The sequence below is a fragment of the Spodoptera frugiperda genome, chromosome 14, assembly GCF_023101765.2.
Source record: "Spodoptera frugiperda isolate SF20-4 chromosome 14, AGI-APGP_CSIRO_Sfru_2.0, whole genome shotgun sequence".
Taxonomy (NCBI): Eukaryota; Metazoa; Arthropoda; class Insecta; order Lepidoptera; family Noctuidae; genus Spodoptera; species Spodoptera frugiperda.
In genome coordinates, this window is record NC_064225.1 from 9,241,464 (window position 1) to 9,268,085 (window position 26,622).

At 37.4% G+C, this 26,622-nt stretch overlaps 1 protein-coding gene across 7 annotated transcripts in view; it reads left to right on the forward strand.

Annotated features, from left to right (window-relative positions):
* The window catches only part of LOC118279393 (protein madd-4), a 409,330-nt gene that overhangs the window by 185,976 nt on the left and 196,732 nt on the right, over positions 1–26,622 (forward strand). For all 7 annotated transcript variants that reach the window (XM_050698354.1, XM_050698357.1, XM_050698353.1 and 4 more), the window contains exon 3: positions 7,454–7,484. The gene's annotated coding sequence lies outside the window, so the exon portion shown is untranslated. The remainder of the gene's footprint in view (positions 1–7,453; positions 7,485–26,622) is intronic.

Here is a 26,622-nt window from a genome sequence, read left to right on the forward strand (position 1 = left end):
GGTTCCGTAACAGCAAGTAGATGACATAATATAAAAGTTGTAAAATAACTTGGTTTTACGTAGTGTTTGTATGAACGACAAAGTTATATTTGCGGTTTTTGAAAATGTTTTATTTCTTAAAAACTAATAATGATATCTCGTTCAAACCAATTGTCGTTGTTAGTTTCCATTGAAATCTACAGCATATATTTTTTTCAGTTTTCTCACTCTCTTATTTTAAAAGTTAGCCCCTCTAACTTTTAAAATAAGAGAGTGAGAGGGGGGACACACTTTTTTCCGCTTTGGAAGCGTCTAACTTTCAAACGATTGATTTTGACGAAAAGTGGTTTTAGGAACCTTAATGTATTTATTTAAGACCTATCTATAGACACCCATCACGGATATGTAAGCTGAAAAAAAATTTTTTTTGAATCAGTTCCATGTATGGAGTGCCCCCTTTAATTTTTAAATTTATTATTTTATTACCGAAATACACCATCTTACAAAGTTTCAACTATGTAGGCCCAACAGTTTCGGAAATAAATGGCTGTGACATACGGACGGACGGACGGACAGACGGACAGACATGACGAATCTATAAGGGTTCCGTTTTTTGCCATTTGGCTACGGAACCCTAAAAATTTGTTTATGTATTAGCAAACACGGCAAACTCGGTTTCGCTACCAATGTAAAATTTTTCCTGAAGCTTTCAATTCAAAATTTTCCGTGGAAATCGGTTCGTGCGCTCTGGAGTTATAGCGTCAGGAAGTAAAACCTGACTTATTTTTATATTATAGAATAAGTATTTATTTATATCATTTTATTTAGTTAGTTATGTATTTATTTATGTCGGAGTACACATTCAATCTAAATAGGATGTCTGGAAGAAATTGCTATCAATGACAAGACCGCCTTTGTACCCAGTATCTTAATTATTGTCTCTTTTTTCTATTCTTTTTTATTAATGGTGTACAATAAAGATTAATCTATCTATCTATCTACACTGTCACAATTTTAACAAATAACCCAAAAACATTCACTAACAAATCATTTTATCGTGAAAACAATTCGTTATCAATTAAATCGGGTACAAATTACACCGTGGTCCGTTTATCCCCGGGCTCCCCTAAATCAATTCTGCCCATTCTTCCACCCTAGGAGTCAGGGCTTTTGATAATGGTTCCCGATGTTACGCACGTACGACTCTGACTATTGATCTAATGTTGAAACAGGGTTATTTAGCGCTCAACAATTATTGTCATGTACAACAAATCAAGATACAAAATGGTTTTAGGATATTCTGGCTAAATATTTCGCAATAAAGTTCAAAATATGTTTTCTTGATATTGTGTCTTTCATCGTCATATAATCAAGAGTTCGTGACTGTCCACTGTCATGCTTTTAGCATGAATGGGGCAAATCGACTGGAGTTATACCACGGCCTCACAGAAAACTGCCGTGAAACAACGCTTGCGTTCTGTTTGGTTGTGTAAGTGAGGTTACTATAGGCCCTTCTTAAGAAGCTAACGGATCTCTATCAAATGTGTAGTCCTTTAATTGACTCTTAAAATACTTTCAAGAAGATTAGGGATAGCGACAATTATTTATTACTCTACAATCACCAAACAGCTTACACACACACGCCCCTCCCCTACCAATTTCATCCAAATCAAAATAGTACGCAATAGCGAAAAGGCCGACATTATTATTCCCTAAACGTAAAAACAGTCCTTTGTCAAAATCCTTGACACATCCATTAAGGTCCATCCAAAGCAGGAGCGAGCAATCATTCCATTATGACCAAATTATCTAACAAAAGACATTAATGAACTCAGACCACTAATTAGGAAAATGTTTGTTAAATTAAATTAAAACATGTAGTTTAATTGAGTTTTCTTTGGAGGGGTGAAAAAATTGAATTCACGCAAAATTAATTTTAATCGCCCTTCAATTTATCTTCTAGGGGCCGTTTTAGGGGCCTGTTATACAGAAGCGTAATTGTCTTTTTAAGGTCCACTCTTTCAGATACTTTGCTTCGTAAATGTACGAAGTTTCGAAAGTGCTTTAGGCAATCTCTTGTTTTAAAATTAACTGCGGAACACTGTCTAAACGGTTTTGAGAAATCCGCGCGAAAAATTAGTGAAGTGGTGTTTTTTAAAGTGGCTTCATTTGTTCTTCTAAGCATTATTTTATGGTGTTATCTGAACTGTATAAGTTTTAGGTCCTCTGATAATATTTTTATAACGGTACTTAGCTACTCCTGCTCGGCTCTTATTGATCGTAGCGTGATGTGTTATAACCTATAATCTTCGTCAATAAATGGACTATCCAACACAAGAAGAATTATCCAGTTTGGACCAGTGGTTCCGGAGATTATCGCGCACAAGCAAACTACTTAGTTTTGTTTACTATTTTACTGACATTTTTCTTTTACTAGTACAAGAGTAGTTGCAACCGCGACATTAGAAAAAAAATTTCATCAATACTTTACACAATTGGTAGCTTTGACATTCCATCACAATAATACTTCTACTGATATTATATTGTATCCACCGAATGAAAGGCGAAATATTCAGTTATTTGAAGAGTATTAATGAAACAAGTTGCTTAACTCCGTCTAGCTGTGAAGTCTCAAGTCTGATACTCGAAGCTACTCCGAAGCGACAGAAAAACTTTGAAGATCTTCTTAAAGTCGAGTGCCATTCGAGTATTTACGTACTAAACGTCAAATAAGAACGTACTCAACCTACATTTTTAATCTTCCACGATTATAATACGGCTTTTTTCGAAAGAGAGAAAGAAAGAAAAACAGTTTAATTGCACCGATTACAAAAATAATAAACATACATAATTGATAAAATAAAAATAAGAGTATTCACGGCGCAAAAAGGGGGGACAATCATCCAATGACTTCTCCCGCCTTGGGCGAGGCGAGAGGGAGTGTCAGACTCTTACTGACTAAAAACCACCCCGTTCCTACTCCTGCTTTGAGCCGGAGCCCCGGTAACCTTTTACGTTGTCCGCAGCTCCGGGTTATAATATTATGGCTTGAATAAATATTTCGTATTGAAATTAATTTCGGACTGCCTCCTTGGTCGACGCATCGGTCCGGACATGTAGGATCTATAGCCGAAGATATTGTAGTTAGTAGTTAATATTATGACTGCCTCGTTAGTCGAGAGGTGGCAAGTGCGACTGCCGGATAAGTAGTCTAGGGTTCGATTCCCGGGATCGGGCGAAGTATTACTGGACTTTTTTTCGGTTTTCTCAATAGTAGCACGGAGTCTGGAATTGTGCCCAGTATATGGCTCACTCCCTATTACATGGGACTGATAACACAAAAGTGTGTACATTATATAGCGGCATTACGTGCCGTAATGTGCACCTCTGCCTACCCCTATGGGAATAAAAGGCATGACGTTGCTTTTTGCTATTTTTTTTAATTGATTTTGCGCTTTTTTCCTGGAAAATGTTGTAATTGGAACCTGCATTCCCGTTGGTATTTGATTTCATTGATCGTTAGCATTTGAAACGAATACTAAATCGTATGCAAACCGGGTGATATATCAGGCAGACGTTTTTGAAACATTCAATTAATTTCTTTGTACTGTAGTAACGACTGATAGGTGTCATGGCGGATTGTGGTGGGGAAATACCCCTTTATACTGATAATTTTTACCCGACTATTGACCGATAGCTGCGCATCTTCCAGTATAGCTACATAGCTTAGTATCAGTGGAAACGGTCACATAGTTTCATAGCTTAACTATTACATCTTCGTAGCATAGCTACATAGCACATCTCTGATCGAAAAGCACACTTATTTTTATGGTGTATTCCTTTTTCCGTTAACTCGTTTGTCCTATAAAAATTACAACTTGTTAGGTTCTTTGGTTTTTTTCATACAGTGAAGAATTTTTGGTTTTTCTTATTCAGGAACGACAAAAACACACTCTTTGAGAGTTCTTACAACATTTTCACGGGCATTCAAGTGTCGCCCATTTATTTTCATGAACCATAATGTCAACAGTACCTCATACTATGCCAGCAAATAAACACCTGTCGACGCGAAATTAGATCATTACACGTTGAACATACGACATACATTTCCTTGTCTAAAATATTCAAGGCCATTGTTCGCAGGGTCCAAAACTTAATAGCTAGGGAAGCGAAGATACGTTAAATAAAACTAGCAATTATTTACGTACTGTGACTAAAACTTGGAGAAAACTTCAGCTCCTGTGATGAAGGTCACTTTAATTTGTAATTTGAACTTCGTTTTGAGGTCAAAGAGGTCTCTATTTGACGATGGACCGACATTAAGCGTACCATAAAATGCCCTCTCTCCCCAAAACGGCCCCACATTTGCGATGGCAAATAATTAGACCTTGTTTGTGGCAGTCCCTTCTCCCTTCGATTATATTTTAGAGAACATATCGTCGGTCGTTTGAATTTTTTATCGTGTGTAGAGGTCGATTGTATTGTGGGTCGATTTGAAATCATTCATCAAGGAAGGAAAACTACATTAAACGTTCCATTCGGTACGCACGATGTTTTCATTAGAAAAAGCAGCCAAAAATTTAAAGTGTCAGTTCGTCTATTTTTTACAAATTGTAATACAGTTATTTATTGTCAAGCTTAATAATTTAACATCCGTAATCAAAGTAATGTCGTGGTGGCCCGGAGATTTAAGATGCCCGCTTCTCATGCATGAGGGTTTAACCTACCAACGGCAAATACCAATCTAGACACACGGCAGTGTGTCCGCCAAGTTCGAGCAAAAAAACCGACACACCGGCCGTGGGTTATATTACACGAACCATTTCGGGCCAAGTTCGACCCACCTATAACTCAAAATCTATTTTATCTACGCATATGAAATTTCTAGTATCTATTGAGTTCTACTTACTTATCTAAAATACAAAATTTCATTAATGTACCTATTGTAGATCTTGAGATATTGACGTCAGAAAATCGCTATTTTTACTATACACTCACTGACTGACTCACTCATCAAAAACCTAGACCACTTCCAATAGTCGTATTGACTTGAAATTTGGCATGGAGGTAGGTCTTTAGGTCAAGGTAAAGGAAAAAATCTGAAAATGGCCAAGTGTGAGTCGGTTTTAAAAATAATGAAGGTGTAAATTCATACCCCTAAAACAAAAAAATTATCTATATCTTCCAATGGTCGTATCGACCTAAAATTCGTTACGAAGGTTTGTATTTAGTCAAAGTAAAGTAAAATAAGAAAAAAAGAAAATAAACCTTACAAAAATAAATGAAATCCCACCCAAAACATAAATGTGAAAGGATGCCAAGTTCGATAATATTGTAATGCTTCGCCTATAAAAGAAGTGAGATCTAAATAAGTACCAAGTTCCATACACAGACCTCAGTTAAAAATGATATAACTTGGCAAGTTTTAATAGAAAATTATATACTTGACTCATTGCGTTTAGTAGGTTTATAACAAAGTGTGTGAAAACTTGCCAACTTGTTATATCATTTTTAACTGAGGTCTGTGTATGGAACTTGGTACTTATTTAGATCTCACTTCTTTTATAGGCGAAGCATTCCAATATTATCGAACTTGGCATCCTTTCACATTTATGTTTTGGGTGGGATATGAGTTTTTCTGAGTTATATATATTTTTTATATTAAATGGGCCGACGTTTGGCCGCTATCTTGCCTGATGGTAAGTAATGATAAGGCCTACGATGGAGCACGTCTGCCCATAAGCACTTTCTAAGATTATTTAGACACCACTGACAATCGGTGAAGGAAAACATCGTGAGGAAACCTGGGCTTATAATTTCTAATTATAAGTTTGAAATCGCCAACCCGCATTGAGCAAACGTGGTGATTAATGCTTAAACCTTCTCCATGTAAGAAGAGGCTTTGGTCAGCAGTGGCCACTTATAGGATATTAATGTTGAATCAAAGCACACAATTTCCTAACACAAAATACCTTAAACAAACTCATTATACTAATTAAACTAAACACATTCAGCACATTAGTCTTTGCCCGACCCAGGGTGAAACCTCAACCCTTCGCGTTACATATCCGAGGCAACCGCTACATTGTACCGGTGCGGCGCGGCTGCGGTCCCGATGACCGCTGCGGTTCCAACGCTAATGGAATTCCAATACCAACCCCTAATATAAAATGTTTATTACATAGAATTATATGACATGGAGGATTCTATTGAATTATAATATAATGTCACGCCTTTTTTATCCCCGAAGGGGTAGGCAGAGGTGCACATTACGACATGAAATGCCGCTATACAATGTACACCCACTTTTCACCATTTGTGTTATAAGTCTCATGTAGTAGATGGTGAGCTTATTGCCATATATTGGACACAATTCCAGACTCCGTGCAACCACTGAAAAATTTTAGAAAATCCGAAAAAACTCCTGGTATACTTTGCCCGACCCGGGAATCGAAACCGAGACGAGAGATACTATAGCGGTATATTTACTATATATCTACGATAAATGGACGATCGCACACAAAAAAAAAATCAAATCAGTGTAGTAGTTCCGAATTTTAAGGCGTAATAGTATAGATATAGATAAAACGTAAGGCCACATTTTATTACAAAATGAATCTGAGGATCGGAAAACATTGAACAATTAAATAAACCTTCATTTATAAAAAATATAAAAAAGAATTTTCAAACAACTCATATTTTCCTTACTCCAGCAATTCCCCACAATCTTATTGAAAACGAAAATTTAAAATCAACAGAAGCCCAGACTCGTTATTTTACAGAAAAAATAAATCGAGTACTCAACGTAATTGTTGTAATCAAGTAAAAAGCATCGATTCTCATCGCTCGGTGCTCCAGTTATTTTGAATCGATTATTTTATATCGATGAATGTTTTATATCTTAATTACAAAGTTTACGGTGATCAACTGGAAATGAAACGATATTTCTTTTTAATATATTTTTTGTTTTAACGTTACATAAATTGGGTTTTTGAAGCGAATGAGAGATATTTGCTTATTCAGTGTTGTATTGAAATTGAGTTGGTTACGATATAAAGTGTTTGTTAAAGTTTTGTACGATTTGTGCAACGTGTCACAGGTTCCTTTCCCGTCTGTAGCAATTTGTTTATGAGAGCTGGAAATTGTTATTCCCGATTTGAATGTGGTAAAATTGTATGATTGAAAAGCACCCTTTAACGCGGGAGAAAACTGGAAGTGCGGACTACCGGGGCTCCGGCTCGAAAAGTGGGAGTAGGAACGGGTGGTTTTTAGTCAGTAAGAGTCTGACACTCCCTCTCGCCTCGCTCAAGCCGAGAGAAGTCATTGGATAATTTTCCCCACAAAAAAAAAGAAATGGGAGAAAGCCTAATGTTATTAACACAAAACCCATCTCAATTACAAACAGGTCCAAATATCCCCTTCTTCCTCAATTACCTAAAAATTCCCAAATACTAATATTCTTTATTTTTTACAGGTAACCGGGCGATCACAGTGTGGTTATAAATGTAAGTACCTACTTACCTACCTATACCTTCTATTATGTAGCTAAGCTTTGGAATGCTCTCGTAAAACAAAAGAAAGCCGGATTTCTGCGCCGTGTAAATACTTTAGCATAAGATCTGACGACCGATTATGTTAGAAAGAGATAGATGTATTTCCGATCCGATACGACCTTCAAACCTTCAGGAAAAGAGCTTATTCCTTCTTAAGGTACGCGTCCACAGGCCCACATCGTACACATCGCACGCAACGGATTTTAGTTTGTCTTGTATAGAAACTCATACAACTGCGCCCACTGATCCGCATCATCAACAATGCCTACATGCGATGCGTACTGATGACGTCTTACAGAATGCGTACGATGCGGGCCTGTGGACGCTTACCTTAAAAGGCCTCCTCTGGTGTTGCGGATGTCCATGGGTAGCGCCAATTGCTTAACATCAGGTGACCCGTCAGCTCGTTTACTCTTTATTCCATAACATAAATTTAGACGGCAGATTAGAATATATTTTGTCTCTATCGAGTGTCATAAGATTTAACATTTGATATAGACCGGACAGTAGTAGCAGGATAAAATTGAATTCTGCAAACTGCGACTTCTAACCCGCCATCGGCCGCGCTGTCTACTGCACAACGTGTAGCTGGTTCGATTCCCACACGAAGCAACTCTTTCGCTTGTTCTGGTGTCATGTCATCTGTATGTGAACTTATACATATATTTGCACGACACAGGAGACAATTTTAGTTTGGAGCACCAACACAAAACCTCTTAATCAAATCTTCTTAACCAAATACATAACGCAACAACATCATATACACTACCCATTCCACAATATTACATTAACACACACACCTTCACATAATCACCACTTATACCCAACATCCCCACCACGATCGTAGGCGCTGACGTCACTTCGAATTAAAGTTTCAACGTTCGGCTAATGAAACCTGGTCTGTCCATCAAATATGTATGCCAGTACCCGGCTTGTCACTTATATACATCAGTACTCAGTACCTATTCCGAATTAACCTTTGTATATTTAAAACAGTTTCAGATTAGTTTTTTTAAGAGAATTTTTCATGAGAAGCAAGTTTAAAGTTCATTTTTAAGTGTTCCTTTTGTAAAATATTGTTTTTAATTTGTAAGTAGGTTGTGTCAGCCATTTTTTTCGTGTGCTAGTTGAAATGTAGTACCTTGAAGGTTATGTTAATAAGATAAGTATAATATTTTTTATGCTTAAAAATGTATTATATCCACATTAAGTTACGATAAGCCAATTTAACGTTGCCGCTTCGTGGACAGTCAATTACAGTAAGATGGTACAAAGATACGATCTTCAAAGCTTCAAGAAAACGCCAGCAACGCACCTGTACCTCCTCTGATGTTGTGGGTGTCCATGAGTCATTAGCGGTGCTGATCACTTATCATCATCCGTCTGCCTCATTTGCCTCCTATTCCATAAGAAAGTCCCCTGTCGTCACCACCACATCTGAGCTGTGGCGACACTCTGACAAGTGACAGATGACAGAAGTCGCACATATACTATCGACGAGCAAATCAACGGATGACGTCATAAATATCCTGCATCATGTGAAGTTTACATGCGAATCAACACGGATAGAAAATCCCAACGAACAACAGTTGGGCAGAAAGCCCGCCAGACACGATCTGGATCCTCATTTTCTTAGGAAACTTTACTCTCTGTTCCCTAAAGAGCAAAATCCTTTAGTCTAATCTCATATAAAACTACAAACTACAATGCAACTACCAGCTTATAACTTGCGTCTATTTTTAGACGGCTCGCAGCCCTAATTCATACCACTTGTACAGTGGAGTCATCACCCGGGTAGTTATGTGGAAACTGGCGCATACAAGACGGTACTCCGTTCCACAAAGCTTGCGAGGTGCGGTCATTACGTGGTTTGTGTGGGGCTACTGAAACAGCGGGGTAGAAGGAAATATTTGCTGGGGTATTAGGTGAACAACATAACATCGAATTTGATGAAGAATCAGAATTGTTTTTAATGCTATTTGGGACGAAGATAAATCTAACAAAGTAACAATCTGTTGAACAGATTCGAATCAAATCAAATCACATACTTTTTTATGGTAAACGAGCAAATGGATCACCTGATGGTAAGCAATCGCCGGCCCCCATGGACATCGAAACACCAGAAGCGTTACAAGTGCGTTGCCGGCCTTTCTGGGGGTTAGGAATTCAAGGGTTGTTGGGGAATCGGGGATTGGGAAGATTAGGAAGGGTTGAGAATTTGGGTACCGGTAACTGCACTCATACAATGAAACACAATGCAAGCGTTGTTTCAACTAACAGAAGTACGTATGTAACTAGGACACACGGTTGACTGCATGGTTGTCGCGGTTTGATTCCCGCACGGAGCAACTCCCACAAATTGTTGTTTCGGATCTGGATGTCATGTGTATGTAAACTTGTATGTTTGTAACGCACCAACGACCCAAGAGAAAATCCTAGTGTAGGGCAACGTTATTTTTTAAAGAAAAAGTAATCAAAACGCTCTTTCAATGGCCCCAAATTTTATCGCTCTGAAAACTACTGGAGGAAAAACTAAAACCATGTTCAGATTCCACGTTAAATCTTAAAAGTATTCAACTGAGATGATTCAGATCTCCTTTGAACTTTAACTTTTGAAAATGTTATGATAATTAGGTATATATCTAATGGTTTGGCCCTAGAGGATAGGTAATATAACATTTAATTTTCACTAGTTATGTCATGTTATGAGTCTCATGTTGTAATAGGGAGCAAAATTATAGGTGAAAACTGTGCATAGTTTATATTCGAATCTCTTAGTCAGAATTTTCAATAGAGAGGTGAATAACCTAGTAACTCTTTTCTTATTACCACCTGCCTGGATGCCAAGTCTAAAATCTGTGTCAGCCTAAAATGTTGTGGGTCCGGAGTGTGACATAGTGAGCGCGGTATGTACCACCGTTTTTGCGTCGATTCGGGAGTTGAACCTAAAACTAATGCAGCCGTTGGCTCCAGGGCGCGAAATTCGAGTCGCCAGTAGCAATGCGACAATCGCCGCGTCGTGTATTGCGGAATGCTACTCATGAGTATGAACCTCTAGCATGGCTTCAAACTAGTCGATTTCCTCGTGAGTAAGTCGATAACATAATTATAAAAAACTTTTCTGGGCTTTGAACCTCCTACTCTTTAACTCTGATACGTTAAAGACAGGACTTTCTAAAGCTTTTATGAGTAATTTCCAACCTTTATTTGTGATGATGTTCAGAGGGCTTAGTACGAATTTGCTTTACGTTCAAAGACATCGAAACGAGAGCGTATCCGGTGTTCTGATTGGTTGTTTCATTTGGGCCGGCCAATCAGAGCGCCGAACGCGCTCTCATTTCGTTTTTATTCAACGTAAACCAAACTCGTACTAAGGGTACATAAATATTATAATTGTGTCTGTATGCAGTACGTTCTAAAATAATTATGCTTTTAATGTTAATGGATCTGTTTGTTTTATTATCGTAAAACATTTCCTTGTACGTACACGGATGAAAGGTATGAGATTATTAAAGTAGGACTTTCTTTATGATAATTATGACTTAGTATAAGTATTAACAACTTTTTATAATGTACCGTAATGTTAATGAACTACTTTGTTTTAAATACGATGTCTTGAATTTTATTTTTAAACGACTTCAAATAAAGAAGGGTTTTGGTTTGACCTGTATGTATATGTGTGTTTGTGCGTGATTACCTCGTGTTTGGCTGAACGGATTTTGATGCAGTTTTCAGCATAGTATTTTTCAGACTTAGGAGAACAAGATTTTAGAATGTCCGACTTAAAAAATGGAGGCTGTAAAGAAAAACCCACCCAAAACATAAATGTGAAAGGCTGCCAAGTTCGATAATATTGGAATGCTTCGCCTATAAAAGAAGTGAGATCTAAATAAGTACCAAGTTCCATACACAGACCTCAGTTAAAAATGATATAACAAGTTGGCAAGTTTTCACACACATTGTTATAAACCTACTAAACGCAATGAGTCAAGTATATAATTTTCTATTAAAACTTGCCAAGTTATATCATTTTTAACTGAGGTCTGTGTATGGAACTTGGTACTTATTTAGATCTCACTTCTTTTATAGGCGAAGCATTCCAATATTATCGAACTTGGCAGCCTTTCACATTTATGTTTTGGGTGGGATTTCATTTATTTTTGTAAGGTTTATTTTCTTTTTTCTTATTTTACTTTACTTTGACTAAATACAAACCTTCGTAACGAATTTTAGGTCGGTACGACCATTGGAAGATATAGATAATTTTTTTTGTTTTAGTTCCTTAGGGCTATGAATTTACACCTTCATTATTTTTAAAACCGACTCACACTTGGCCATTTTCAGATTTTTTCCTTTACCTTGACCTAAAGACCTACCTCCATGCCAAATTTCAAGTCAATACGACCATTTGAAGTGGTCTAGGTTTTTGATGAGTGAGTGAGTCAGTCAGTGAGTGTATAGTAAAAATAGCGATTTTCTGACGTCAATATCTCAAGACCTACAATAGGTACATTAATGAAATTTTGTATTTTACATAAGTAAGTAGCTCGACAGATACTAGAAATTTCATATGCGTAGATAAAATAGATTTTGAGTTATAGGTGGGTCGAACTTGGCCCGAAATGGTTCGTGTAATATAACCCACGGCCGGTGTGTCGGTTTTTTTGCTCGAACTTGGCGGACACACTGCCGTGTGTCTAGATTAAGGCGGTTCCATCTTAAAAAAAAGTATGATAAAATGTAGTTGATTGTGATTTTTTTTGTATTTTTATACTTATTTAAGTTTTAACAAGTCTTGTATGATCGTGAGCCAGGACTGGCATTTTCGTATCGGTTATAATAATTAGCTCTTTAACTCATACAAACTGTATTTTGTATTTTTTTTCTATAAGAAGGTTTGCCATAATCTCCACGTTCAGATTTATTAGAGAGCTCGATATCCATCAAGATCCAACTCCACAATCGGCCACATACCACGAATCTTCGTAACACTTCGGCTATCTCCGCCGACACTCGCTACTACAGCAACCAATCACATCATTAGCTACCAACTCAACAAATGTCATCGTATCACAACTGTCAAAGTGTCAAACATAATTATTTCATGCCCGCTCCGAATGCCACAGATAAAACATAAAATGCACCACATAGATAACACAGAGTGTTTGTGTGTTTGGTAATGTGTTATTATAATCTGTGAGCTTATGTCTAGTGTGTTACTCATGATCATGAGTTATGGATATAATGGAGAAGATTTTACCTTTTAAAAAATTAAATGAAAGGGGTTTCGTGAAACTAGGTTAGTACTATAACAGTAGACTCTCTTTAATTTAATCTTGTGAGAATTCGGACCTCTCTATAATTGAAAGTTATTATGAGGTCCCTAGAAAAATTCTTAATATTTCGAAATAAATCAATACATTATTTACAATTAAAATTAATTTTAATATTATTATAACTATCATGAGACATACTAAATTAATTATTATGTTATCGGCTGAATCACGCAACTGTTTGACAAGGAACACAGCGAGACAGTCGCCGCGTCGTGTGTCGCGGAATGCTGCTTATGAATATAAGCCTCTAGCATGGCCTGAAACTATTTGAGTTCCTCGTCAAAATAATTATAAATATTGTGTGGAAACTAATCCAATATGAATGCCTCGTTGGACGAGTGGTGGCAAATGAGACTGACGGACAAGAGGCTCACATGGAACTTGTAATACAAATGGTGAAAAATGGGTGTACATTGTACAGTGACATTACGTGCCGTAATGTGCACCTCTGCCTACCCCTTCGGGGATACAAGGCGTGATGTTCCTACTACTAATCTAATAACCAAGTGGGTCGAACGTAAAAACAAATGAACTTTTCAAAGCATCTCCCACTTACCACATTATAACAGACACAACACACCTCCTTATCATCATACTCCAGTAGTATTGATGTTCATTTATTACAGAGAGCATTCAATACCCGTTGAGTGTACCTTGGAAACATCAATCATGACACACATTAGGACTTTCCCTATTAGATTTGGGTCTGCCCTTGAGCAGTTACAAATCGAGCTATACATAACCAGTTTATGATGGTCTCGCTTTGTATAATCTTTCCATACGTTTGACGGGTCGGTTTACACTGGTTGAATGACTTGATGTGTTAAGCTATACATAACCAGTTTACCATGGTCTCGCTTTGTATGATCATGCCGTACGTTAGACGGTCAGTTTATATTGGTATTCGAATGGGCCGATTTGAACGGATTGATACCACGACCTCACAGAAAACTGACGCGAAACAACGCTTGCGTTGTGTTTCGTTGTATGAGCGAGGATACCGTATACCTAATTACACCCTTCCCAATCCCCGTTCTCTAACAACCCTTAAATTCCTAACCCCCAAAAAACCAGCAACGCACTTGTAACGCCTCTGGTGTTTCAAGTGTCCATGGGCGGCGGCGATTGCTTACTACCAGGTGATCCGTCTACTCGTTTACCAACTTACACCATTAAAAAATAACACTTACTTACCACTAACAAAGCACTTTCTCTAACCCAAAAACCTCCCAAAAATTCCTGAGTCCTAAATATCTCAAAGTAACTATAGATACACAGCCTGTGTCACAATCTCTATATAAACAGTGCGTATATTTGTCCTGTCTGTTTGTACGCCGCATTGTCTCACCTGCCCGCGACATCGCCGGGTTACGTTTCCTGTATTATTTTTCGAATTAACGTTTTTGGTTATTCGTAGGCTTCGTAGGGTTTCGTTTTTTGTTTAAGGAGGTTTGTGTCTATTCGTTTCGAGAGGGATTCGGTACTGGGATGCTTATTATCTAGCTGCTTTTCATCAAATATGTTATGAAGACCTACTAACTAAAATAGGGATTGAGAGAAGCAGCTCCCGAAAAGCAACCCACTGTTAACTGTAGCGTTTGCGCAATATTTTACCACATAACTTCTCTGCTTGTCTCCCATGGGGTTTGGCAGAGACTGCCAATTGCTACGAATCTTACATACCTCTTTCGATTTATCACTTTATATTTTAACACTATGTACTTAAAATATATCTTTTTCAGCATATTCACATAACTGTTTGACAAGGAAGTCGACTAGTTTCAAGCCATGCTAGAGGCTCATATTCCTGAGCAGCATTCCGTGACCCACGACGCGGCAGTAACAACGCGACAGTCGCCGCGTAATCATTTAAACTGTCCATAAATCGATACATACATTCTCAACACACAAAGCATAACTCCGCTTCATAAATACAAGGATTTTTATCATAAATATAAATAAACAGCACATTATCTATGTGCGGGGGAAACTTATTGATTTCCTATACATACCCCTTCTTTATTACTTAACCGATATGACCTTCCATAAATATAACTAGATTCTGTCCCTTCCACGTAAATACGTACTTACTGTATTATATTGGAGTATTATGTTTTTTATTAACATACTACTACTTTAACGTGGTTTTGCTTGAGTCTTTTCAAATTATCCTCATTTCCTTCTCTCGTCTTAAGTGGGAGAGGGAGTATCAGACTCTTTTAAGGGGGGATAATCATCCAATGATGAATCCGTGGGCGAGGCGAGAGAAAGTGTCAGACTCTTACTGACTAAAAACCACCCCGTTCCTACTCCTGCTTATTGAGCTGGAGCCCCAGTAAACCCGCTAGGTAATCCGCAGCTTCGGAGTATCAGACTCTTACTGACTACTCCGCTTATCTCAAACCGGAGCCACGGTATCTCACTAAATCATCCGCAGTTCTGAGCTTGTTTAAGTCTGCTTTATTCTTCATCACCTTGTGGCAGTCCATTGCTAGACTATGGGCCATTTAGCACCTAGCTTTACGGACGGACAGACTAACGGACGAATTGTCCGTTATAATATTAAAAATTGCCTTTGATTTCTGGATTAAAATTGAAAGATGTCAATCTTTCTTCTTTATAAGAGGGTTTGCATAATGTTTATATTCGACTGGTTAGAGGTTCAGGTTTATCAGGAATCGCTGCTGTTCGGTATCTGTCAAATATGTTGTCCCTACGATACCCGCGGTAATAGTAGGGGTGGTCGCATATTAATCCTAAGACACAATACCAAAACAGATATTTTAAACACAACAAAAAACAATTAACAAATTACGAAATAGATACTAACTAAAGTGAAATTTTTCGCCCCAACAATAGCATCTCATAAATTAGACAACTTCACATTGTTCGATAGCACAATAGCTTGTAACGATCCGTAATGGCGCGATTATGGCTAACTCGGAATTTCATTAAGAACCTAGCCGTTAATTCTTGTGTAATACATAATAGCAAGGGAGTTAAATACATAAATATAATCTTATATATAAAATACTCGTGTCACAGTTTTCGTTGCCATACTCCTCCGAAACGGCTTGACCGATTTTGATGATTTTTTGTGCTTATCCGGTATCTATGGGAATCGACCAACCTCTGTTTTTCATCCCCCTAAATGTTAGGGGTTGTACAAGCCTAATTTTTTTAATTTTCCGCGGACGAAGTCGCGGGCAGGAGCTAGTATATAAATATACGAGTATTAGGCAACACTAACAATACAATACATTTTTAGTTTTTATTCCGCTTGTAGATGTTCAGCACCACCCTCCTGCCCGCAATTAAATGCTCACACAGCAGAGGTGCAACACAACAGAATCTATTCTAGGTATTTATATTAGACCAGGACTTTTCTATTCAGCTACATGTCTTGTGTACAGCTACACGTAACATAATTTATACATATAGGGTTAGATAGAGACTATGGAACGCCAACTGCTACGAATCTTACATACGTCTTTTCATGCATTTTCTAAACATGTCGCCAATCTGGTTAATATAAATTACGACTCTGAATTTACGAATAAAAGTGTTAGTGTACCAAAGTTAAGCAACATTTCGAAACCCGAATAAAACCATTAACCTTAGTCAAAACTCCATTTTCGTACTTAACCTTTCGACCACCGAATTAGTCAAGAAGTAATTAGTTCCATATAATTATATGTAAGTATAAACTATATACCCGAATAACAACTACACATAAAGATATACATAACCAGTATAAACTGACCTCCGAATGTATCGAAAGGTTATACAAAGAGGGCCATGATATACTGGCTAAGTGTACCCTGTACATAAGTCATTGTATCCCCTCTTTAGTCTAAATTACAGACTATTAGCTACCACAAAAGTCAATTACGGTTTACATAATAGTAGGTACTTGTCTTCGCTAAGACGTTTATTGCTTAAAGAAAGGGCCAAAGATATTTAACTGCTGCAAAGATGGAGTGCCGCACGTCCTAGCGAGATGGACTGAACTCGCCATTATAGATGGCGCTTTTAGCATTTTATTGGTATTATTAGAATTTGAGACGGGATATTTACCATGTTTATTTATTTCTATGAGTTTCCGATATTTCGGCACTGTTGCAAGCGCCATGATCACGGATGAACTGGAGTATATGCGGGTGGATGTTTAAGAGCAGACAAATCGGTCTACCCTCTTTCTCGTTCGTTTTTTGCTGACACCGCTAAAGATGGTAAATATCCCGTGTCAAGTTAGGATGAAAAAAAATACTGCACAATATGAAAAAATAAAACATAAGTAAAACTATAAAACATATGACACGGATTACCTACCTACTAGGTAAAAGTGAACGTTATATTCCATACCTATATATTATGGACTGTTTACCTTTACAAAACTCTTTCAAAGAACACCGAATGGTCATAACAAAACATAACACAACAAAAATGGTAATCAACAAAATATGAATACAAAACTTCCAAAGATCTAAAATACAACCCAAAATAAACTCTATTCTTATCAAAATAAAACTTAAAATAGTTTAACAATACAGTTTAACCGCAGATCTATCTCTGGGTTAACTATAGGAGCCATCGAAATGATTTACGCGCGGAAATTAAACTATTGTTGTAACTACTGCGCAGTTTAACATATCGGTCGCTTTATGATTGGTTAAATGAGTACATACAGTCAACGAAAATTGGTTTAGTTTTGTTTGTTTCAATATTTTTTTTAAAGAATTTTGTAACAAACGGAGGCGCAATTACCCCTTTTCCAATCACCTATTCCCCAATAATCCTTGAAATCCTAACCCCTAAGAGGCTGGCAACGCACTTGTAACGCCTCTGGTGTTTCAAGTGTCCATGGGCGGCGGCGATTGCTTACCAATAGGTGATCCGTCTCGTTTACCGGCTTATACCATAAAAATATTCTGTTATGGCACAGAGATGTTGTTCTTGACTTCTGCTTGGCTTTGCTGTAATTGTCCATTGGAAACACTATTTGAAGTGAGCTGGATCGCAGTCCGCCATGCCATTGGTTGTGAGAATAATCCCGACCAATGACGGGCAAGAATGCGATGGAGCTCACTTTGAATGTTCCGAATTGACAATTACAGAATAGCCTAGCTGGTCTTCTAAAGAGACTAAGAGTTTCCCAGCAAACAATAAAGAGAGCTATACTCAAAGTTTTTTGCGCGATAAATCCTGAAACTAGAAAATTAGCAGCAGCAATTTGTAGCAGCGCGACAATCGCCGCGTAGGGTGTCGCGGAATGCTGCTCATGAATGTCTTAAAAGCCTCTAGCATGTCTTAAAACAAGTCGAGTTCCTCGTCAAACAGTTACGTGAGTAAGCCGATAAAATAAAAATTAGTTTACACAAGTTGTTATATCAGCCACTAGAGGTCCACCGCTGATCATAGACCGCCCCCAATGACTTCCAGATGGACTAGCTGATAACAACCTCCATCTAGCGGTGTCCTTTATTAGGCTGCCAAGCATTTCCTTTGGTTGCTGACTGTACCTAAAAAAATGTGTAACAACATTTGAGAGAAAGTGAACGGAAATTGGAACAGTTTTTCAATTTCTTACAAGTTATCAAATAGATTTTTTTTTATGAGAAGTCCATCCAATGCCTTCTTTCACCTTGGGTGAGGTAATATATCCCTCTCGCCTCGTGCCAGTCTCTTACTGACAAACCACACCGTTCCTATTCCTGCTTTGCGCGCCGGGGCCCGGGTAAATAACCGGGTATGGTATCCAATAGATAAGTCTATTAGTAAACTAAGATAATTTTGATTGAATAAAAAAAAAACAACTGTAAGGCAGTCATGGTGTGGCGACACATGTCACTATGACAGATGCCAGTCGCACATAGACGATTGACGAACAAATCAACAAATGACGTCTCATAAATCCTACATCGCACATAATATCAAGTTTACATGCGAATAAACATGGATAGAAAATCCCAACGAACAACAGTTGGGCAGAAAGCCCGACAGGCACGGACACCTCGCCTGGTCGGAGGATCCTGCTTTTCTTAGGGAACTTTAGGTGCTCACAGTTCCCTAAAATGGAGTTCACATTATTTTTATGATAGCTATCGTGGGACATACTAAATTAACCAGTAGGCTGCGCGACATCGCCGCGTCTGCGCACGCTGCTCATGATGAAGAGTCCCTCTGTGACTCGAATGTAGTAGAGCTTTTCTCCATTAATTTACGACAGATTTCACTTGATATTGATTTGCTTAATTAGTTCAAAGTTGATTGCTCTATTGAAATAGTGACCCATTGATTTTGGCAGATGTTTTAAACTAGATAGCATCAATTAGTCATTTCGGATCGCTTCTATCAAGACCCTTCTAGTATGAAACTTGTGGGTCACTTTAGTTATTTCCATTATGTGTTTATGTGGAACTTTAGTTTATTTTGATGTCCATTTCGAATCGGGTTCGTGGGGACCTGGAACTTAAGATTCAATTATTTTGATTAGTTTGAAGATGTATCTTTGAATTACATAATAGAGAGTTTCGCTGTTTTAGGCCTTGTGGTCACAAAGCTCAGTGGGTCATTTCTGGTTCAGAATTTCACTTAAAACAAGGGGAAGAGTTTATGCACGGTTATCTCACGTTTAGCTGAATGATTTGGTTAAACGTAAAACATACTCTGACTAGGCCCTCTGAAGTATCTGATGAAGAACCCTAAACTAGCCTCAACTGAAACTCACATTTCTACCAAAAAATATATGTTAAAATTTTGCCAAGTGTCGGTAGAGCTTTTCTTTTTTGATGGGTAAAAAGCATCAGATCAGGCTCTTACTGACTATAAACAACCCTGTTCCTACTCCTGCTTTTCGTACCGGATCCCTGGTAACCCGCTAGGTAGTCCACAGCTCCGAGTCCCATCTGTGGTGGTCTGATGGCTCTTTGAAAGTCTCGGCGAAGCTGCTTGTATATCTCCTAACATAATGTTGTTGGCGGGTTAAGATTCTACATCACATTTCGCTACTACTCATTAGTAAATTCTCACTAACATCTCATTTACATTCACAATTTACTCCACGTCGAGCAACAGTAGGTAATCAACATGAAATACTCATGATTACCTAGTTTCGCCCGGCATGGCCGCTATATAAATATTTCTGTGGCGCGAAAAAATATGAAGTGTAAACGGCTCATTCTTTTTCTGTTGATGTGCGAAATAAAATGGCCGCCGAATGCAACAAACGTTGATGACCGACGAGTATTTGATTACTGCTCGCCAGTACGTTTGCCGTAAAATATACAGGTTTATGTGTTTGCTTATAAAGTGTAAAAATGCATTGGTTTTTTTTTGAGATTGTTTGCGTGAATAAAGTATATTTTTGGGAATTCATATGAAGAATTAGGGCACAGATCATTTAATTCTTAAAAACACACAGCATTTCATTTTTTTCCGTCGAGGCCGGGTTTTATCCAATCTAATCCATATGAGATCTATATTGTTTCGGAAAGCTAAAAATTGGTACAAAAATAACAAAAATATCAGGCATATTTTTTTTTTTTTTTGTAATTCTGTCCCAACTGCTTAACTATCTTGAGATTAATTGATCAGAACATGATTTAGCTCTATACAAATATTTTCAAAAGCCTTTTGGGGACAGCCAAGCTTCTTCTTTTCTTTCTCATCTTTTTCACCTTTATCTTGCGTTTGGCTGCACCGATTTTGAAGCGATTTTATGCATAGTATTTTTTAGACTTAGAAAAAAGTTTAAGGGATATTATCAGACTTAAAATAGAGGCAGTAAGAAAACTGAAGACGGTTACACTTTTTAAAAAAACAACTCGACATAACTCCTTTTCCATCATAAAAAATCTTCCTAAAGCAAGTTACATTCTACAAAAACAAAGTCCCTATAACCGCCCCTTAAGGTATCCACGGGATTATAAGACGACATAACATGGGGTTTAACCGCGGAATATTTGTTTAAGTACATGATAACATATTTTACCTGCACGGATTAGAACCCGGTTTTTGTTTGAAAGGGTTTACGATCAAACTGTGAGTTATCTCTCGAATGCTCTGTTTTCGTTTGGTTATTTTTTTTATTCGTTTTTTGTGTATGAATGATGAGTATCACTACATACGTAGTATAAAACAAAGTCGCTTTCTCTGTCCCTATGTCTCTGTGTATGCTTAAATCTTCAAAACTACGTAACGGATTTTTATGCGGTTCTTTTTAATGGATAGAGTGTTTCAAGAGGATGGTTGATATATATATATATTTTTTTTGTTAAAAAAAACGTTGCCCCACACTAGGATTTTCTCCTGTGTCGTGGGTGCGTTTACAAACATACAAGTTCACATACACATACCAGACCCGAAACAACAATTTGTGGATCACACAAAGAGTTGTTCCGTGCGGGAATCGAACCCGCTACACGTTGCACGGCAGCCAGTTTCCCAGCCAACGCGCCAACCGTGCAGTCGAATTTGTATAATACATGTATGATATATCACTATTGCACCCATACGAAGCTGGCGGGTCGCTAGTTAGAAAATAAGACTTATTTGGTGTACCTATACGGATTGATACCACGGCCTCACAGAAAACCGACGTGAAATAAAGTTTGCGTTGTATTTCTTTGTGTGGATGAGGTTACTGGAGGCCCAATTTCACCTTCCAAATCTTCCCAACACCCTATTCCCCAACAACCCTTAAATTCCTATCACCAATAGTCCGGCAACGCTCTTGTTATGCCTCTGGTGTTTCGGGTGTCCATAGGTGCGGCGATTGGTTACGATCAGGTGATGCTCGTTTACCGGCTCATATCATAAAAAAAATTGAGAGAATATAGAATTTTATTTGTATTTATTTCCAATCTAATCTTTTCTTAACTAATCCTTCTATACAGCGGCGCTTTAAAGCAGTCTACAGACTTCATTTCAAATAATACATTAATTATTTAATGTCTGCAACGTAAAGTCAAGATAAATTTATTCAAACCAGAATGTAACTCTATAAAGTTTTACAGCTCGCTCCTGTAGATAGCGCTGTATCCTTTTATATTTTTTAGGGTTCACTATGGACAAACTAACAAACGTTTTAGATAGAAGTTTGACGTAATAATTCTTCTTTTTCTAAGTGCCTAGTTAAAGTTATGCACAGATGTATTCTCGGAGCTGCGGACTGCCTAGCAGGTTAAAGTCAAAGCATTTATTTCAATTAATCCTAAATTAGGCACTTATGAAACGTCAAATTGAATTGTCCGTTAGTCTGTCTGTCAGTGAAGCTAGGTGCTCGTTCCAAATTGTAGCTTCGAATGGAGAAGAACGAGCAAGAAACTCCATAGTTACTCTTTATTTTTTTTTTAAGTTTTTTACAATATCTTTTAGGTTACCGAGGCTCCGGCTCAAAAAGCAAGAGTAGGAACTGGGTGGTTTTTAGTCAGTAACAGTCTGATACCCCATCTCGCCAGGCCCAAGGCAAGAGAAGTCATTGAATGATTTACCCCCCTTAAAAAAGGCACAGATGTATTAACTGACTGTTTGCAGATTAATTAATTTATTGTGCAAATAGGGTCTTTTGTCTTGCACAGTTTTTCGGCTTAGGAATTTAATTAACCCAGATACTAGGTAGTGGATAGCTCAGAAGTCTAATTTTTTTGCTGTTCGTGTAATTTGACTCATCATTCATTTGAGTTATTTTTTGTTCCATACATAAACAAACACGTAAATGAGATATCTACCATATCACAGCTGAGCCTTCCTAAATTCTTACTGACCAAAGTTATCACAAACATTTCATCAGCAATCTCGTTTTTTTTTTGTTTTTTCCCCAAAAAACTCTTCGCGAGTGTTCCAATTTACGGAAAAAAACAATTTACGTATAAACGTATATATACACGAGTTACTACGAAGCAACTATAATTTAGGAGGCCATCAGGAAAACGGGGCATCTCGCATTTCACCGTTTTCCTTAAAAAAACGGGGAAAAAGAGGGGAAAAAAAGAAATCTAGTTGACTACATATCTTTATTTGGACACGCCGATAAAAAAATAATGTCCAACATTAAGGGGAGGACTTAATTTAAATATTTCTGACGCATACTGCCGTCTCTTTTTCACTTGGGAGACGGTGTATATATCTATCCCTTTCTCCCGGTCGGCGATAAGTCACGAAAACGTCGTTGGGTAAATGCTTTTTTAAGTGAACCCCTACAAAGTTAAAGAGTGGTTTTTTGTAACAAAATGTAAGGTTACATTATAACGGCGGCGCTCCGTTACCCCAATCATTGCTTTATGTTAATACTAACGTTTTATGTTAGTTTTAACTGCTTTACGTTTGTTCGCCTCCTTAACTAAATGTTATTCTTACGGATTTTTTTAGGTTATGCCTTTTTGGCGGTTAATTGGAGTGGTTTTATTTGGTGTAAGCTGTTTATAGTAATGTTATTTTTCTTATGATTCTTCTGTTGTTTAGAATTGTAATGCTTAAGGGGAGAGCTATGCTTCGCCACGAATGGGCTGGCTCGACCTGAGTGATACCACGGGCTCACAGAAAACTGACGTGAAACAACGCTCGCTTTGTGTTTCAATGTGTAAGTGAGATTACCGGAGGTCGGAATTAACCCTTGTCCAATTTCTGATTCCCCAACAACAAAATTCCTAACCTTCAAAAGATCGGCAACGCACTTGTAACGCCTCTGCTATTTCGGGTGTCCATGGGCTGCGGCGCGGCGATTGCTTACCATCTGGTGATGCGCCGGCTCGTTTACCGGCTTATACCATAAAAAAACACATCTAATCTAATTTATAAAAATAAACTAATATAAACCTACAATAAACGATCTAAGTCCCTCCCCTGTAATAACTACATCGCCCCGAAATCTCGTCTCTACACGTCGACGTCACCGCTTGCAATACTATCTATACATATAATAAAATCGTAGAAAAGTGCTGTCTGTACATTGAAAATAAAAATAAAAAAAATAGCAGGGGTTATTGTTATGTCGATGTCGAACCCAAAAATGTAATTAACTTTTTTTTCTGTTTGTCTGTTGGTCTGTTTGTCTGTTTGTCTGTTTGTCTGTTTGTCTGTTCGTCTGTGCGCGCTAATCTCAGAAACGGCTGATCCGAGTTGGATGCGGTTTTCACGAATATATTGTGGGATGCTTAAATTTACATTTAGTGTTTGTTTCATGTCAATCGGTTCATAAATAAAAAAGTTATGTCAAATTAAAGAATCACGTCGAACATTCTATGCTTATACCATTAATCTCCGCAACTATTTGACGGATTTGGTTGAAATTTGGTACAGATATAGTTTAGAACCTTAGAAAGGACATATATATATTTTTATTTCAAAAATCAAAAAATAAAAATAAGAAATAAATTATTTATAAATAATTCTATGTCGATCGTTACACGACTTCGGTTCATGTTATTGTTTTAATTCATCGAAAAAAAGTAAATAAATAGTAAAAAGGTATGAAAAAAATAATATCAATATAATAAAACATTTAGTACAAAGAAAATGCTCTAACGGAGTATAGATAATTCTATGTCGATCGTTACACGACTTCGGTTCATGTTATTGTTTTAATTCATCGAAAAAAAGTAAATAAATAGTAAAAAGGTATGAAAAAAATAATATCAATATAATTAAACTTTTAGTACAAAGAAAATGCCCGAACGGGGTATAAATAAATAATCCAAGTTGTCTTTCGATTTCGGATCGAAATAGATCGCGCTATGGTTTCGTTACATTCATTTGGTTGGGTATCGGCCGAGCGCTTCGGTACTATCGTAGAAAAAGTGTATTATCAGTCGTATGATTATTTGTCTGTAGTGGTCCTGCTGTTTCGTATATTCTAAATTGGTTTCGTTGTATTTGTCAATTAATAAGTTTATTTGTTGGGTTTTCCTGGTTTTTTGGTTAAACTATTTAACGTAGGTTTAGTTTGATATCGATTATTAGTAGTTACTGTAGTTAGTTTTTTTAATAAAATTGTAAGTCTAATTTATAAATTAATTAGATTAGATTTAAGTCGTTTCTTTTAAATTATTTAGTTTAAGCTTGGTTATTATAGCATAGAGGATAGGTTGTAATATAGTTTCTTTTTTAATTGTTATAATTTCGTAATTCGTAGCTTTCTTTAGTTTTAAGTTAGTTTAAGTCCGTTTTTAAACTATTTTTTCAATGCCCTAAGTGAGTATACATCTATTAAATTCAAACGCAGAGCTCATTATGTTGATTTTTGAAGAGTTCCCTGGAATATCTTCCACATCTCATTTTTGAAGAGATCCCGCGAGATCGGGAACTATGTGGTTAAAACCAAAAATTTGCCGGAAGTCACTATTCCACGCGAACGAAGTCGCGGGCAAAAGCTAGTTCACAATATAATTTGTCTCCGCACACCGTCGAGATGTTGTTTTGTTTCTCTTTCTTTATTTATTTATGTTATTGTATGTTACTTTTTTATTGTATTGTACTTTTTCTACATAAGATGTGCTATGTAGCTATGCTACGACCGGAGTTGCGGACTACCTAGCGGGTTTACCGGGGCTCTGGCTCGAAAAACAGGAGTAGGAACGGGGTGGTTTTTAATCAGAGTCATTTAATGGTTACTTAACCCAATCCTTAGCAATAGTTTTCGATACAAAATCGTTACTAAGGAATAGTTTAAGCAATCATTAAATGACTCTGAGTGTGGCAGTAAGAGTCTGACACTCCCTACCGCCTCGCCAAAGGCGGGAGAAGTCATTGGATGATTTTCCCCCCTCAAAGAAAAAAAAAGCTATGCTACGAAGATGTAATGTAGATGTAATAGTTAAGATGTGAAACTGTGTGATCGTTTCCACAGATACTAAGCTGGCTGTATAGCTGTGCGAGGAAGATGCGCGCTTTCTTGAACTATACTAAATTAATTATTATGTTTTCGCCTTATTCATTATTCTCCTGCATCGTGGGTGCGTTTACGAACATACAAGTTCACATACACGTCACACCCGAAATGAGAATTTGTAGATCACACAAAGAGTTGCTCCATGAGGGAAAGAACCCGCTACACGTTGTATGGTAGCCACCCAAACACCGCGCCAACTGTCTAGTCGGTAAACTATTTACAAGTCCCTATAAAAGTATGATAAACACAATAATTTGTATACAGTAGCTAATGATTGGCCACAACAGGGCACAATGGGGACCCTAACAACATAATTAATTCATAAAAACACAATAACGATTAAACATGGCGAAACTTCTTCGACATACATAAATTAAAAAGTTTTGTCGTTCAAAAAGACGGTGTAAGCTTTATAACTAGGGTTTATTGGGGACTTTGTTCACGTATAAAAATACGAGTATCTTTAACCGACTTCAATAAAAGGAGGATCTCAGTTTGACCTGTATAATAATATGTATGTATGTTAGTGCGCGATTATCTCGTGTTTGGTTAAATCGATTTTGATGCGGTTTTCGGTATCGTATTTGTCAGACTTAGGGCAAGGTTTTAGGTATGTTACCCGACTTAAAGAAATTGAGGTTCGTAACTGAACATTACTGCTTCTTTTTTTTTAATTCTCCTTTGTCGTGGGTGCATTTACCTATAAACATACAAGTTCACATGCACATGGCCCCCATACCCGAAACAACAATTTGTGGATCAAACAAAGAGTTACTCCGTGCGGGAAGCCATCGGGAATCGAACCCGATACAAATTACGCGGCAGCCCTTTGCCCAGCTATCGCGCCAACCACGCAATTAAACTG